The 8,837-nt window shown below is 42.0% G+C and overlaps 1 long non-coding RNA gene across 1 annotated transcript in view; it reads left to right on the forward strand.

Annotated features, from left to right (window-relative positions):
• Window positions 1-7,558, forward strand: part of LOC109282302 (uncharacterized) — a 63,528-nt gene extending 55,970 nt beyond the window's left edge. Inside the window, exon 3 of the long non-coding RNA XR_002089240.2 lies at window positions 7,354-7,558. This is a non-coding gene — a long non-coding RNA (uncharacterized LOC109282302). The remainder of the gene's footprint in view (window positions 1-7,353) is intronic.
• The last annotated feature ends 1,279 nt before the right edge of the window (window positions 7,559-8,837 follow it).

The following is an 8,837-nucleotide window of genomic DNA, read 5'->3' on the forward strand; positions in this document are numbered from 1 at the left end:
TATTTTAATATTGAAGACAATACCATCAAAGCCATTCCGTTATACCCCATTAAGGACTACCTTGCAGATCCACCAACCTGTCAAGAGGCTTTGAAAACCATTGAGCAGATGAAGAACAACAAAGCATGTGGTCCTGATAGAACACCAGCTAAAATGTATGAGTAAGATCAAAGAAAACATTCTCACTACTTGTTGTTATGAAAATCTGGAAACATGAAAAGATTCCTGGTGGCTTGAGAGATGCCTTGAATATTACCATATTCAAGTATGGAGATAGAGTGGGCTGCAGCAATTATCATGGTATTTCACTATTGCCCATAGCTGGGAAGAGTTTTGCCTGCATTCTCAATAGATTTACTTTCCTCACTGAGGAGATTCTATCCAAGTCCCAATGTGGTTTCAGACCACTCAGAGGCACAATAGATATGATCTTTGTAGCTAGAGCAGTACAGGAGAAGTGCTATGAGCAACACTGAAATCTTTACATGACATTCATTGACCTACTAAGGCCTTTGATTCATATGAAAGAGACTCATGAGATTTGGGTGCCTGCCAAAATTTGTTACCATTATCAGGCTTCTTCACAATGACACGACAGCAACTGTTCTAAGCAATGGCTCGTGAGTGGACCCCCTCACCATTGGAACTGGAGTCAAGTAAGGATGCATGACTGCACCAACACTCTTTTCCATTTATATTGCAGCTACTCTGCATCTTATAGCTAACAGACTTCTATCTGGATTCAGCATCCAGTATTGCATGGACAGGGATCTCTTTAACATCAATTGGTTACATTCCAAATACAAGATAACCCACACTTTTTCATTATTGATCTTCAGTATTCTGATGACTCTGTTGTGGAAGAGCTCCAGGTCACTCTTGATTTGCTTCTGTGAAGCATATAAAATGCTTGAAATTGCTGTCAGTTTCATAAAACGAAGACACTTTAGCACCTTAACCTCGATCAACCAGTTGCTCCTCCACATACTACAATTAGAGTGCAATCCTTGGAGAATGTTAAGTATTTTCCTATCTGGTAGTTACATTTCCCCAAAGTTATTAGGGACCAATGGATTTCACTGGAACTGCACTAAATGGCTACTCCTTTAATTTTCCAGTTTCCCCTATGCATCCCCACCACTGCTGGTTGCTGGAGGGGCCCCGTTGGTCCCTCTACTCAATCCTGGTGGCGAAGAGGTAAAAACTGTAGTTTTAAATGTGCTGTGGTTTTTGCTTCTCATCTGGTCAGCAGAAAGCAGAAGTCAGGGTCTGCCAGGACCTCCTTGCCAGTCAGCAGAGGGGAGGGGAGTGGGGGCTGCACAAGGGAAACTGCAAGATTAAAGGATCCACTGCGCAGTGCACTTCTGGTGCAAATTCCAGTGGTCCCTAGCAATGATATTCCACACCAGATAAAATCTGCTAGTGTTGCCTTTGGACCTCTCCAAAATTGTGTCTTTGATTATGACATCAGGACCCAAACCAAACTTCTTTCCTACTAAGCTGTTATCATCTCTGCCCTGTTGTATATGTGTAAAACCCAGATGACGTAGTGAAAACCCCAGAAAGCCTTGGAATGTTCATAACTAAATAACTAAATAAATCACTTGACTTATGCGTTTCCTTGCATGTTGCATGCACAAATCAATTAGTTTGATCTTTTGGGATTGTGCACAGAAGTCCAGGTACAAATGACACATTTGCTTTTTTTTTTTTTTAATGTCAGATTTCTAAATAACAAGAAGAAAATAGGCCATCTAGCTTGGTGTCCTTGTCATGTCTTGCAACTGCTGTAACTCTTGCCCCTGAGAAAGTTTTGCTGCTCCTGTAGTCAGCTCCATAAACTGTTGTTGCTTCAGGCTGTTCCTAGCTTTTTACATTCAGCATCCTGCATTAAACTCATCTTCCACCTGATTTAGCCGCCTTCTTTTTAGGTCTTCCACACGAATTCTCAGCTGCTTAACCTCAGCCTCGTGTTGTTCGACTATCTTGTTTGTATGCATCAGTTCTGCCACTTTATCTTGATACTGCTTGTTTAGCTTGTTGTGAGCATGTTGCAGATCAAGGATCTCCTCTGTATTGTCTCCTGAGCTGCAGCTCCGCTGGGAGATGTTGCTTCCTCTGTGCTAGGCAGCAACCATCAGCAATGCTGTTACCATCAGCAATGTCTTTAGAAAATCACCCATATCAATTGGAAGGACAGACGAATGAACACCAGCATTCTGGCTCAAGCAAACACCACTAGCATTGAATCCATGTTTATACGGCATCATGTCCATTGGACAGGGCACATTATAAGGATGACTGCCAACCAGCTTCCAAAACAGGCCCTATACTCTGAACTCACTGATGGTCATTGCTCCTGAGATGGGAAAAAGAAGAGATTCAAGGACACTATGAAGGCCAATCTAAGAAATGTGATATTAATATTAATACCTGGGCAACTAGAGCATGAAATCATCCCCAGTGATGCTGTGATTTATGACAAGACATTGATCATTTCAAGGAAACTCACCTCACTGTGGAGGTGGATAGATGAGAGAGACACAGGGAAAAAGCTGTGACTTGACATCACCAGAATCTAATCCTTCCTGGAACTATTTGCCATATCTGCAGTTGAACATGCTGATCTTGGTTTGGTCTCCTCAGTCATCTACAGATTCACCAAAGACCTCCCTATTTACTGGAAAACTGTCATCCTCATATCAACGGACTGCTGCCACCACTGATTTTATTGTGCAATTCAATGAACTAGATGCTCTCAGGCAAAGAAAAAAGACAGTGTCTCAGCTGGAAGAGTCGAACCATAGTTTTGCCTTAATGAACTTACAATCCTAGACCTGATCCCACAAGCACTCAAACATGTGTAACTTCATTCTCATTAGGAACTATACTTCAGTGGGACCCTTAGCTGGGGCAAAGTTAAGTACAAAAAGAAGATTTGAGAGGGGAGAAGAAATGAGAAGAGGAAACGAGTATAAAGAGTGAAAATTGGGGTTACCATTGCAAGCTAATGTGGTTATTTGAGAGGAAACGTGTTAACAAGTTACATGCAGTTGACTATTCTGGGCATGTCTACATGTGCAGTTACGTTGCCCAAATAAACTATGGCACCTGAATAAACTGCCATTTGAATGTGTGTTTGGGAGCAATTTACTCCGGAGTAATAAGCGCCACAGTTTATTCATACGTAGCATGTGGAGCTGAGGCAGAGCAGTTGCAGCTGGCAGGGTGCTCTGGGGGTCAGCCTGCCAACCCAGGGCTGCTTCCCACTGCTCAACATGCTGCAGTGGGGCACAGGGCTTGCTGGGGCACTTGTATTTACAAGTCCTATTCTGCCGTGGAGTAAATTCGTTTACCCCAGCTTAATAGGAACACACATTTAGACACCGAGACATTTACTGCAAAGCTAGTTAATCAACTGCAGTAAACATCTCATGTAGATGCGCCCACTTTGAGCTTAGTTATACCATTCCAGAAGTGGAGTGGGAGTATCTCTAACTGAACCATCCCAGCTAAGCGTCTGATAGGATCATAGAAAAGCAGAGCTGGAAGGGACTCATAAGGTTATCTTATGTTGCCATGAAGTCTTATTAAATGCCAATGTTATGAATAGTTTTAGTGCTGAATATCCTACTAGATGCAAGTGTCTAATGAATCCACCTAGAACTGCTGGACATAAAGCACCTTCTCAGGCTCTATTTGCTGGGAGACAATCTGTACATAAGCGCTGCTAGAACATCCATTTGTGTAGAATAGAAGTTAAACAAGAGAGTGGGTCAGCTGAGTATAGTTTTTTTATCTAGCTTTTTATCTAGATATATCATTCCCATTGATATGAAGTTTAATCAGCCTGCACCAAATTAATTGAAGTATGTCTCTACTAGAAGGAATAAGTGTGAAAAGAGCTTATGAGAGAGCGAGCAGGAAATGATCTTTACACTTCAGTCTCTCTGAGGGAATAACCAAATGCCAAGATTGCTGACCAAGCTGCAGTTATAACAAGATTTTATTAACTTTTCTGCTAATGTTCCCATTCTTTGTCTGCTAAGATCCCCTTCCTTCTTGCTACAGCAGCACTCCCAGTTGGATGACAATGCATAAAGAGTGGTTTCTGCTCAACTAATAAATGTGGAAATAAGGAAAAGTGTTTCTTGAAGCTTAACAGTGTTGTCAGGAAATACACCCCTTGCAGGCTGTATGCCTAATGTCTATGGGAATGCTAGAGAACTCAGGCTCACACCTGTCATTTTTTAAGTATATATTAAAGAAGAGAAAGGGGCTAGTTCATTCATAGGAGACCACAGTTCACAAATAGAGATGTTGTCCCCTTTGTCTTCTGTAATTGCACACTGGAAGAGCTATAGTACAAGGGCTATAGGCTCCATCTGATAACACACTGGTTTTTGATAACTCCAATTGATAACACACTCTTGATATATCCCAGTGGAACTGGAAGTACAATGCTCACTTTCAGTTTCTGAACTTTCAAGAGATTTAGTCTGGGTCAGATCCAGAGAGGGTGCAGTGTTTTTGTTGCATATTCCTTTTGAACCACATCATGGGAGCAACAGCTAGGTACTTTTTTAATGTCCTCGAAGCAGGTAAGATTTCTTCCCCCTTCCCTTCCATGCTCAGTGGCATGTGCCCTTTTCTCTCATTTTCCCCTTCCCCAACCTGTTGCTGCTGTTGTCCCTGGTGTTTCTAGCTGCCCTGGGGTGGGGTGAGCTCCAGAGCTGTTCCTATCCTACTCCAGCCGGACTGCATTGGGAGCTGGCTTCACCAAGGACAGCAGCTGTGGGTGGGTTCCTTCTCAATGCCCAATTGCCCTAGGTGTCCCTGATAAGCCCAGGAGTAGGTGCAGAGCCCTCTTGGCTGCTGCCATTATTGTTCATGGTGGAGCCTTATGCAGCCATTTCCTACAGTCCTGGCTGGTGTGGGGCATGAGTACCTTTGGAGATCCTTTCTCCCCACACTCCAGTATTTTCTGGGGAATGTGGCACCGCAGGTGGGGAAGGGTGAATGGGAGGGAAGAGGACATGCTGCTTAGCATGGAAGGGAAGAAAGGAGGTGCCAAGGGCAGTCAGGTGTGGGATTAAATGCTTACTTTAAAAAAATCCTTGGCTATTGTTGCTCCCATAATGTGGTCCATCCTAGTCGATGGTGGGAGGCTGTGAGCCGGGGTACCACAACCCCTGCAGCACTAGTTGCTGCTCCCACACCCCCACCTTTCAAAAATCCTGGATCCAACCATGGATTTAGACACACAGCTTGGAGATGGATGCTATTGGATGTTATGGGACTGAATCCTGGGCAAATGTGGGAGTTAGTTCATGCCTGGAAATATTATGGGTCCTATAGGAGAACAGCTTGCCTAACTTAGATTGTATGTGCTGTGTTGCAGACTGTGTGTGTGTGGGCAGGGGTTTATATTTCATTCACTGTATTTTAAATTACAGGAAAAATTATTCTAGTCACTTGCTCCAAATTATTTTCCATTAACGCTTCACAACAAGAGATGAGCAAGTTCCAGGAGAAAATGGATGGCTATAGAAAAGATGGAAACTGTGAGGAAGAAGATCATGAAGGAAAGAGGCTGGAACTAGCTCAATGAGTAAAGAAAACTGGACATAGACCTCACCATCAGGAAAATGTTCTGTAGAGTTAAGTGCATGCTAGTCTAGTGCTCTGTGGGAGATTTTGCATACACATCTGGCACTTCCATAGCAGATAACCTAAGCTGACACTGACCTTGGCAGCATTACAGAAGTAATATTTTCACCAGGATAAACTGTTGTTCATCAACATCTCCAATGGATTACTCATGCTTCCTTTCAGCAGACACATTTTCTTTTCCATCCCATATTTTGTCACCATGTAAGCAACCCAAAGTTATGAAAATATCCCTTCTATTACTCAGAGTTGTTCTGAGAATAGTTGCATGGGTCAATGATGTAGCACTTCATCCTTTTCTTGCATCACTTTTCCAAAATGTATTGCCAATGGTAGCATTAAATGATGTTGCACACTAGCATCCTTACCATTTGTGGGAGAGGCTTCTGAGCATGAAAAGAGGCACCATGCCTTATAGTCTTTCAACCTTAGGGCAATGATCTTTCTGGCTAGTGGTGTGTCTGTGGTGTGGCAAGTATGTCAGTGCTTTCCCTATTTTGTGGCCTCATAGTTCAATTATATAAAAGGTCCTGGACCAGATGCTGATTCTTTCTTGAATCTCAGTATGATCAAGTTTTTTATCAGTCACTTTACCACCATTTGCATCCACTCATCTACAACATCACAAGTCTGTACTAACGTGACCCCCACAGAGTGTTTGAAATGATAAGCAATCATTCAACTGCTAACCTGCCTGTGAAACAAATATCTAGGGAAATGGGAGGGCTGTTTTTACACTAAGCTCTCTCTTCCCCAAAAAACATCAGTCAAATGTTTTCTCTCTCTTCGCCTGAGAAACAGGAATTGTCAGGCTTCCTGAGCCTGTGGTATTTAAAATATAAACAAATTAAAACAAAAAACAATAGGGTTTTTTTTTAAACAAAAGAGCTATTCATTTATGCTTATGCTAAAAATGATTTTCCTCTCATTTTTATTAATTCTTTCTCTGTAGAAGGCTAATGACAGATATTTTAAGACAGACATTCATGGGGGAATATCATAGACTTTTCATAGCTTAAGTATGAAAGCTGACTACTTTGGTTCTTAGTTAAACCAGTGTAAATCTGGCTGACTTCATTCTAGGGGTTGGGTTCTATCATCCGTATTTATTTTGACCACTGCTTTGCTCTGTGGTTAGTGCCATTAAAATCAATGTGTGTGTGCATGTGTAGTAAATTATTAATCAATGTGATAGGTGGCAGAATTTGGCCCTATGCCACTGAAGTTACTCTAGATACGTACTGCTATAACAGAGCAGCATTTTACCCCTGTGTATCACTAATACACAAGTGATTTGTATTTAAATTGATGCTAGAGATACATTAGAACCTCTTTATCCAAATACACAAAAGCAGACAGTGAACGGCACATATAACCAGGCATTCATATCCACAATGATCATCATCCCCTTAGTATGGCACAAATCTTACAAGCAGCAGTAACCAGTGGAATACACTTATTTTCATTCCTGGAGATGATGTGATGTAACTCATTTGAGGCTTTGTTCTGCTTCTTGTGGTCTCTGAGGTTATCCCTCAGTTATAAAAATAAAAATGGTCCAGCATTATGTACTGTTACACTGTATCGTAAATGTAAATGGAGGGCTAAGAAAGAAATTGGAGCAGCTCCCATTTCTGTGCTTAGGGCTGATGGACTGAATTTGTTCAATTTTGCTTTTTACAGGTTGGGAAAGACTAGCATGGAGAAGCAGAGTGACCTCTCTGGAATCACCCACTAGAGCCAGGAACAGAATGGAGGGCTTCCAAGTTTCAATTCAGTGCGTTAGCTGCCAGCAATCACTGCCTCTGACAGGGTAGAAAGCACCAGAGGTAAGGGAGAGCCAGTAGGTAAGTTGGAGTAGCCCTGAACTGAAGACATTATTGGGAGAGCACAGGAGGATGGAGAAATGAGGATCTCTGCCCAGCTCTCTCATATCTAACAGAAAGGGCTGGGAACCATAGAGTAGTAGTGAGGTGGAAAAAGGGTTTACTTAGCTTCCACATTTCACCTGGGAATTCTGAGGATAGAAATCTTTAAGGGTTAAAACCAAGCAAGACATATTCAAAACAAAAAATGTAAGCATCAAAAGTTTTATTAAGCTTCTTTCATCAAATAATTGCCTACCAGAACATGCAAAATTGATACCTGTGTTTTCTTTAAAAATGTCATATCTCACACTGTTGAAACAGGCTCTACCATGGCACCCAAGGTGTAGCCAGTAACCTAGTAGAATACATGCCCTATCATGCTTTATTCCTTAATTACATGTCTGTCACAGCACACTGGGCAGTTTTCCATTCTACCCTCTGCTGAGCTCCAAACCACATAGTAAAAGGAAGCATCCATGGCACTTTGCATTAAAGGCTTTGAGAAAGACCACAATGTTATTAAACTATTGTGCTGGAACTGCAGTAACAACTTGGCATGTGGTTTACCCATGCTTCACACTTGGGTTGCTTGTGTCAGAGAACAGGGCTAACTGCCAACATGTGAGTTGTGGATGGTGGCTAAATATACCATCCCATGGCTAGTATACAGAGTTCAGCCCTTTGCTACAAGACTGGAAGCAGGATGCTTGGCTAGACTTCCCCTTTGGCTGATGGGCTCTAGAGTGAGCCATGCCTTTTTTTTTTTTTGTCTTAAATGGAGGGAAGCTAATTAGGATACTAAGCTCTGGAAGCTGGAAAAGCATCTAAAGAAAAGAACTGAGTCATTAAGTGAACCCCTTTACCCCACATCAGTGCAGACAGGGAAACAGTAGAACAGTTTGGGAATGCCCTGCTGAGAATACTGGACAGTTTATTTTGTGTGAAAGCCACATGGAAAATCTTCCTGACTCAGCTGGAGCATAAAAACAACTTACCAAAACATTAGCTCAAGCAGGAGGTTTCAACTAATTGGAACTGTAGTTATTAAGTTGTTATTGGCTTAAGTAGTTCCTGGAACCACAGAAAAGTGAAATGAACGTGTCGGGAACTATAAGACAAGGGAGGTGGATGCTGTCTTCACCTCAACTCAGTAGAAATCATAGCTTCATAGCTTAGCATCTGTGTGTTACTGGGTGCATACACATGGATGCAGAACCCTCCCTACACATACATGCTGTGTTTGTATATGTACATGTGCATAGGTGTGCATACAAGAATTGATATTTTATATATATATAG

Source organism: Alligator mississippiensis, chromosome 3, assembly GCF_030867095.1.
Source record: "Alligator mississippiensis isolate rAllMis1 chromosome 3, rAllMis1, whole genome shotgun sequence".
Classification (NCBI taxonomy): Eukaryota; Metazoa; Chordata; order Crocodylia; family Alligatoridae; genus Alligator; species Alligator mississippiensis.